Genomic DNA, 8,617 nt, shown 5'->3' on the forward strand with positions numbered 1-8,617 from the left:
TGTTGAAGGGGTTGAGGAATCAGAACACTAAGATTAAATACCCCTGATAGATGGTAACACCACAAATTTTGCCTGTCTGAGTCAGATGATGCCTAACTGTAGTCTTTAACAGAGCTCCATGCCTTTGTAAAGGTCAGATCTTAGGTCAGTCTGACAATCTCTGTGGGACTATGAATGAATCTCACACACAGTTACAAAACACCTGCTCCTCCAGTTTCCCTAATGTCTGTTTTGATGCTTGGTCATCTTGGAGGCAAGCCAGGAACTGACAGCACGTCCTCTAATTCTCAGTTGTTTGCCGTCACATAATTCAATTGCCACTCAAGTGTTATGACATGACACAGTATGATCAAATTTGTGTTATGTCTGAACACTAGGGATACTTGAGCTGTTTGACCAGGAAAAGGTGGAAATTTGAGGTGATTACAGCATGAGGAAGCCAAACCTGACCTGAATCCAATCTGCTGAGGATTTTCTTTTTCTGCTTTCATCAGTTGTCCCTTCTCGGCTTGATAAATAGCTTTGACACATTTTGCAACTTCCTCCCATGGCACCAACTCTGCTCCATTAACAGTTTCCAAAAAATGAGGGAAAATCTTTTGGTTAGAGATTGGGTAACACGTGGAGAAAAGAAATGATGAGAGAGACAAGATGAGTGAGAGCAGAGAACAGTAGCTTTCTTACCTGTGAATCTTGGCACAGGAGTATTTTTGTGATTAGATGGAGATGCGGGGAAGCAAGCGACAGTGCTGCTGGCAAAAAGCCTGCATTATGGGTTATTTTCCCATCTTGCTCAGTCTACTCCCAGCTCCATCTGTGCCCCACCAACGCAGTCAGTCTATTACAGCAGCCCCATTTGATGCAGTCGAAAAAAAGAATGTAATTGCACTTCCATGCCTGTGCTTGCCTTGCATTGTGACCAGCCACTTCGCTGCTCGTCATTACACCATACAGCAGACACTGTATGATACCCACACTTCAAGGTGCAATGTCACCTGGGAGAAGATTTCTTTAGGGAGTCACCTTGTTGGGTAATTTGTGACCATTAGGCTACACGAGAAACTTTAGAAGAGGGTTTCATTAGCACATCGAGAGAGACATTCTGTCTTTACAGAGAGAGCAGACGTTCAGTTTTAGGTTTTAGGTTTTAGTTTAGTTCTCAGTTTGTGTGAATGAAAAAGAAAAGCTTCTACTTTTTTATTTTGTCCCTTCCTGGACTCTTTTAGTAGCTGTTTAGACTCTATGAAAAGTATTTCTACATGCAATAATTGAGGGGGCTCATTGTCTGTGTGTGAAACAAACAGAGGGAAGTTCGAGAGGCCATAAGATTTGTGATCAGCTGAGGTAATTTGTCAGTTCACAGATGAATAAATCATTTTTCACTTTTTGAGCCTAATGTTTCTTTGACAGCTGTGGCCACTGCAATTAATTAACTTGTTTGTAATCTAAGAGGTTTCATATTTATAGATTGTTTTGTGTGTTTTTTGACCCTCGAGAGACAAGACATTTTGAATTGAATTGAACTGAATTGTTGAAACTTTTATTATTTTCTCTATTCTGAAAAGGAAATAGTGTTTCCGAATAAATAGATGAATGAATAAATAGATTCTTATTCTTATTCTGATTCTTATCTTTGACCACTTGTACACGATGAGGTATAATGCTGTTTTCAGGTAAGAAATGTAATGGGGTTTTGATAACAGTACAAAAAGTTTTTTTTAAGTGTTCCAGTAAGTGTTATTTTATATATATATATATATATATATATATATATATATATATATATAAAATTCATTTAGTATATTTAGTAACTAACATGATAGAAGCAGTAGAGGTTGTCTGGTCAGCTTGACAATGACAAATCTCAAAATCTCATGATTTTTTCGTTTTCCACCTCCCACAATCTGATATAGATTGACCCTGGCTCTGACTTTCCTCACTCTTCTTTCCACTTAGTTATAATTGCTGAAAGAAGAAGCAACAGAGAGTGAAGGGGCATTTGACAGAACTTCTGTTGAGCAAGAAATTAAAGAGGAAATGAACTTTTGGAGGATGGAGTCAGCATTTCTTCAAACTTCAGGCATGATAAAGCATTAAAGTCCTTCAGGGTGCGGCAATAACTAGGATTTGGGAAAAAAATTCTCGTGCCTTATCAAACTTAACTTCAACTTTTATGCAGAGGAAATGGCAAGCTTAATATGACTGCCCCAGGACGATTATGGTTGGAAATGCAGTAAAATGACACTAAAATGCAGCAGCACAGAGTTTAAAATATATATAAGATGAAAAGGGTGGCTGTGTCACTTTCTATGTGCAAAATACAACAAAAACGACATTTAGTTCAATTCATTTTCCAAATGATAGAATGTATTGAGGATGATGAGAGATTTGGTTTACATGCACTTAGATGAAGTGGCATTTGCTTTTAGCCTGAAGTGTGACCAGAGGTTGTCTGACTCTGTTCCCTGGCACCACGGTTACTACTCAGAAATGGTTTTGTTAAGCTATTCCAAGCCTTGATGGTATCAATCAATATTCTGGCCCTGGAGTCTATGGGAGTGATAAGCTTATAGGGTCAGTGACTGCACACTCTTGGGAACTTACTGTAAATTAACAGATGCATGTGTCCAAGTGATCAATTCTCTCTGCTGCTTTTCTCCTCTGTCGTATGAAGGTGACTCGGCTCCCTCATCAGAGAAATCACGCAATCATTATCTAAAACTCAAAGTTTCCTTCCTGCCAGGACAAAACATCACTCAGACATATCCTGTCTGGATAGTAAGTTGTTCCCAAAGCCAGGGCAGGGCTATAACTGAGTGCTTAAGTGTGTGTAAACAACTACTGCAAACAGATGGTTATGTTTTGTTGGAAGAGACTATGTCCAGAATAGAATTGAGTTTGTAGTCAAATGAAAATATAATTTAGGGAGATATATGGAGTGGGCAACATGAGCAGCCAATAAAAACAAACACAGTCCCACTGGAGATGAGATGAGCCAGGAGAGGCTGGAGGAAGACAGAGGGAGGTCAGAAAGCCAGAGCTATGGCTTATGGCTGAGCCTAATATATTAAGATTAGTGTTTTAACATGATGAATATGAATGCTGAGCTTTCTGAAGGTGTCACTGGCCTGACGCTGAGAGGGAAGAGTGGGCATCACTGTCCTATGACAGTGGCTATTCAGGCCTCTTTTTGCACACGTTATTGTGTCGTTTGATTTGATTTTCAATGGATAAAATTGCTATTTTGTCCATCATCTACAGCAACCCACAAAGACAAAGTGAAATTATGTAAATTCATTAACAATGTATTTTATTAAAAAATCCAACATGACTGATTATGGAGATCCACAGTTTTACAATGGATACTGATGATTACTGCATGTGCATGCAGGGGTGGATCCACACCCACCTCCCAAATTAGAAGAATGATGAACTGTTAAGTAAACAGTCCACTTGATGAACACTCCCTTTCCTTCCGGAGACTCAAGAATGAAGTCTCATCAGATCTTTATTGATAGATCACATCATAATAATCAACAGGAATCTCTCAGTCACTTAATATGTGTGTACGGAGTGTTCACTCTTATCTCCATTGAAGGGTAAAATCTTATGTATCCATCCTGTATCTGCTTCAGAATTACATGCACTCCTCTCTAACACGTCTTACGTTATCTGTCAGTGATTTGCTCTCTGCTGGCTCAGATAGAGTAAGGAGCTCCATTTGCTTCATTTACTCGTAATTTAGAGCAACTTGTACTTCCCCTGACCTTTCTGCATTTTGGAGCCATTTTCTCTCCTTTTTATGGGACTTTATCACATTTTATTTCTTAGCTGCCCCTTGTCTGTCTGCAGTGTTTAAGTTCATGTCTGCTATCTGACTCAGGTCTTTGTAAGCAAAGAGACTCATGAAAAAAAGCTGCAACACTTTAAAATGATATATGTAACTTTGAACAAATGAAACCAGCACAACTTGAGAAAATGTGTAATGTAAGTGTGTGTCTGTAACACCTCAGGCCTGTTGATCTCCAGAGCAACTTCAACCTCACAGTTTATATGAAAAGCTCTTAATCTGACATTAAAAAAAGAAAACAGATGCAGTTTATGAAAAAGGGATAAAATACACAGTGCAGGTTTCATTTTGGAAATAAAAACTCAGCAAAAAATGGACTGGTAAAACCAGTATCTTTTTTCAAATGAAGCATGCCTGCCAACATCCTTTTTGCTGATCACGGTGGCTGCATAGCCGGAGGTTATTCAGAACAACTGTAGCATATTAGGCCATAATAGGTCTGCCTGCCACAATAAAAGGATATTACTAACACTATGTCCTGTCTAAGACATCAGCATATTGTCTTGGTGTTGCAAAGAAACTGCACATTTTAATATTTTGACATCAAAACTCAGCTTACTTTGACATTGCATAATACATAGAATTTCAGACATTCTTAAGAGAGTGAAAACATATGAACTTCAGACATTACAAAACGTCTAGACAATAAATCTTTACCACTGTCTTTTTTGAAACGTTGCGACTGAAACATTAATGAATCTTTTTTTTTTAAAGGCACCTTATCAAAACAAAGCTTGATTAATTTTGGACTTCTGTTTTTTGTTTTGTTTTTCCCTTTTCTTCTTCAGTCGGTAATTTCCTGCTCGCACTGTTCTTCTATGGTACATTAATAAGTTGTTTAACCTGTTTAGCAGGATGATCAAACAACACGATGTGACAGAAAGGAATAAACAGTGATTTCTTATAAATAGAAAATAAAATGAAAATAGTGACCTGTTTGATGAGTTTGTCCAAATACAGACACATAAGTTTAAAATGGGGCAGTCCTGCATGAATTAATGCCAACTTTGGTACACACAGTGTCCACATACAAAACTATGCAGATTTTTCAGAATGCGATGAGCGTGCACAGCCTCTCAGGTTGCATTTGAGTTTGAACTGATGAGTCGCAGCAGACTGAAGCTCGTCTGTGCGCTCTCATTGAAACTTGGCACCAGCTGAGCGCACACACGGAACAAGTGGCACAGATCACCGTCTCGACAGGAGGATCGAAGGAGAGCAGTGTCGGTACGTTCAATGGCATTCATTGCTCTGCTGACCGGACGTCACTTTTATGTTTTATTAACTATAATTAAAGCCAAAGAGTGAGGGGGGCTGCTGACTTATGGCGAGTTGTGTGGGAGAAGACCAAACCTGAGGTAAGGGACTGTACCAGATATTGAGCATTCTCTTTAATTACGACAGTTACAGGAGTTGGAGAGAGAATTTTTTTGTAGTAAAATAATATTTTTTCGCGCGATTGACCAGTGATGGGGAAAGTGGCTTTCAATGCATTTCGGTGGTTACGCTCCGAAGATGAATCGTTGTGGGTGGAAATTAATGCGTAATTAGTGCCGCGCAGTATTTACATTGCAAAGTGAGTTTCAAAGTGAGTAAGTCACACTCAAAACTGTGCACTGTATCAACTTTTATTCCAGCCTATCACCATTTTCTCTCTCCTTCAGGTCTCATTTCCACCATGTCAGCCAATGAGAGCTCAGAGAGTCAGGCTGCAGGTCAGAGGTCAGACTGGACAACACCTGCACACAGAAGGAGCTGTCCGTCACCCCTCCGTCATCTCCATGACTGTGGGCATCTTCTCCAACAGCTTGCCCTATTCATCCTGGCCAAATCCTACAACCGCATCCGGATCAAGTGCAGGGCGTCCTTCCTGCTGTTTGCCAGCAGTCTGGTGGTCACTGACCTACTGGGTCACCTCATCAGCGGCTCCCTGGTGATTTTGTCTACAGCTCTCGCAAGAAATGGGAGATGTTTGACCCTCACCGCATCGTGTGCGGCGTCTTTGGGGCGTGCTTGGTGTTCTTCGGCTGAGCCCCTGTTCCTGGGGAGTGCCATGGCGGTGGAGCGCTGCATCGGTGTCACGCCCATCTTCCACTCCCCGTGCTGGCTCCCACCACATGAAAAGGCTGCTGGTTATCACAGGCTGCTCCCTGCCCTGGTGGCTGTGCTGCCTGTGCTGCTGCTGCAGAGACCCTACGAGGTTCAGATCTCCAGGAGCTTTTGCTTCTTCCACACGGAGAAACCCAAAGACTGGCTGGATGTGTTCCTGCTCTGCTTTTCTCTATGCTCGGCTGCTCGCACTGCTGCTCTCCATTGTATGCAACGCTCTGACAAGCTGTGTTCTGCTGCAGGCCAGGCTGCGCCGCAAGCATCACTGCAGGGGCACTTCTTACCACACAGAAATGATCTGCCAGCTCCTGGCCATCATGTTGGTGTCTTGCGTTTGCTGGGGCCCATTACTGGTAAGTGCAGGCTGACATTGTAGGAGCTCACTCAAGGTGTTGGGTCAGGTAAGAATGGCTTATTTCTTACCAAGAACAGGAGTTGGAGCTACATTTTCATCCATGCTTATATTAATTGATCTCAGTTTGTTGGTTATTACCCATCTGTTAATACATTTACATTTCCGCATTCTATTGCTTTGATGATCTTTAAGCTATCTGCTAGTTGTCATTTTGGGGCTTTTGAGCATCTCTAAGTACAAAGTGACTGTCACAGACAGTGAAATAGGTTTTGATATATGACAGAAACCTGGTTGGTCCCATTATTTGTGATGAAAATATGAATAGTTTTTCAAAGGACAAAAAATACTGCTGCTTTGTATTTGAAATCTGTCCATCCATCTTAACTCCCTGCTGTTGAAACTCCACTCATTTATCACAGCAAGACCCAAACACTTCAGTAGCTTACTGTGCAGCTCGCCTCCTCTCCGAACTCCTAAAAAACTGTAGTATGTGCAGACCCCTGGAGCACCCACCCCCACCCCCCTTACACACACATACACGCACCCTGCCCTTCAAAATATCCACTCCCCTCTGGTTGAACAAGACATGTATTTTAAGCTCTTACTCCTCCAAAAATGTGCTCTCTATGACATAGTCCCTTCATACCTCTTATTGCTGCATCTCAGAGTAAAGCTCAGTAGCTCAATACACGGCAAATAGATTTTATGGTCCGCTGCAAATAAACTTTAGGGTATCTAAAATCTGTTTCCCATCAAAACCTGCTTTGTTTAATGACCAATTTGCACCAAACATGGTATGGTGCACACAGCGCAGAGGAGCTTGGGAAACACTGCGCTATTATTTTGAAAGTCTGGATAAGCACCTCGGCTGCCGTGAGCAAACTTTGTGATGGGTGTGACTCCGTACATAATTTGTCATAATGAAAGTCCAATGAAAAAAGCATCTGTATGTTTGCCAACTGAACATGACTGAGTGAGATTGAAGTGATATTTTAAAAGCAAACACTGTTCGGTGAGAATCAGTTTAACAGTTTATTCTCACTGTAACTTTTTAAACTTTAGTCAACAACTGTTGTTATTTCTGAGTCATCATGTGAAAGATGCCTGTGTATTGAATCATTGCACATTTGCGGAAGATAATGAATGTCTTGCTCAAGAGAAGATGCCTGATGATTGAAACCATCAGTCTCCAAAAGACGAGCTGGAAAACATAGTTGCAGCTTTATAAAAGATTATTCCAAAAATCATTAGCATATTTTACAAAAACAGTGAGGGCAAAGCAGGAGGAAGCCATCAATCACTCAAATTTCTTCAATTAAGACTTAGAGATTTGCGTAAATTCTGTTGAATAATTCAGTTAAGTGCTACCTAATCTGTCCAGAACAACCAGTGTTAATTATTTATTTGTATATTTCTGTCTATTAAGGTCTGCACTGTAAGTATAGCTATAGTGTTTCAACTCCTTCCTTCATTATTTTATGACCACTCCACCAGATTCATGTCATCATTCTCAGCACCAGAGCCACAGACGAGCCCACGTCCCTCACTCTGCTGACGGTGGTACGCATGGCCACGTGGAACCAGATCCTGGACCCTTGGGTCTACATCCTGCTGAGGAGAGCTGTTCTGAGGAAAATCTTCAAGTTGTCCCACTGCTGCTGGGGTTCAACGTCTCAAGACCTGCACAGCTGGCAGCGCAGCATGCTCCGGAGCTCCATTGAGACCAGCAACTCTGGTGCCGGCCCGTCTGCCTGCCACTGCCTCAGCAGGTTACCTCCTCCAGATACTACGATCAAATCAATTACCTGAACCCTGGTCTGGATGGTTCTGATCTGAGGACTGAGAAAAAGACGGAGACAGCTGTGAAGATGTGGAGAAACTTTGTTGAAATAGGATCATCTGGAATATTGTGCACACTACATAATGAAGAGTCTGTTTCATGTTGCAAACTGATCACCATGAAGTAAAGTATTGTGGTGTATTGTGTACTTTTTGTATTTAACTTTCAGCTCTGTTTTATGCTGCATTCACTCTGGCTTGTGCTTTTTGTATAGCAAAAGCTACTGTCTTTATTATTAATTCTGCTGAAATTTACACATGGCAGCTCCAGGCTATGCCTATTTTTTTCTTATATATTTTAAGTGTTAATGATTATATCATACAGATAGTATTGAATCATCACAGTCTAGTTGTGTGTTAAATGTTTTTTTACTGTAACCTGCTGATTTATTACTTGGAAACTATCTATCTATCTATCTATCTATCTATCTATCTATCTATCTATCTATCTATCTATCTATCTA

At 40.9% G+C, this 8,617-nt stretch overlaps 1 protein-coding gene and 1 pseudogene across 2 annotated transcripts in view; both read left to right on the top strand.

The window, feature by feature from the left end:
* The window catches only part of st6galnac5b (ST6 (alpha-N-acetyl-neuraminyl-2,3-beta-galactosyl-1,3)-N-acetylgalactosaminide alpha-2,6-sialyltransferase 5b), a 59,400-nt gene that overhangs the window by 40,194 nt on the left and 10,589 nt on the right, over window positions 1-8,617 (top strand). The window lies entirely within an intron of this gene.
* On the top strand, window positions 5,529-8,123 carry LOC108894933 (prostaglandin F2-alpha receptor-like; annotated as a pseudogene).

The sequence above is a fragment of the Lates calcarifer genome, linkage group LG17 (genome assembly GCF_001640805.2).
Source record: "Lates calcarifer isolate ASB-BC8 linkage group LG17, TLL_Latcal_v3, whole genome shotgun sequence".
In the NCBI taxonomy this organism is placed as follows: domain Eukaryota; kingdom Metazoa; phylum Chordata; class Actinopteri; family Centropomidae; genus Lates; species Lates calcarifer.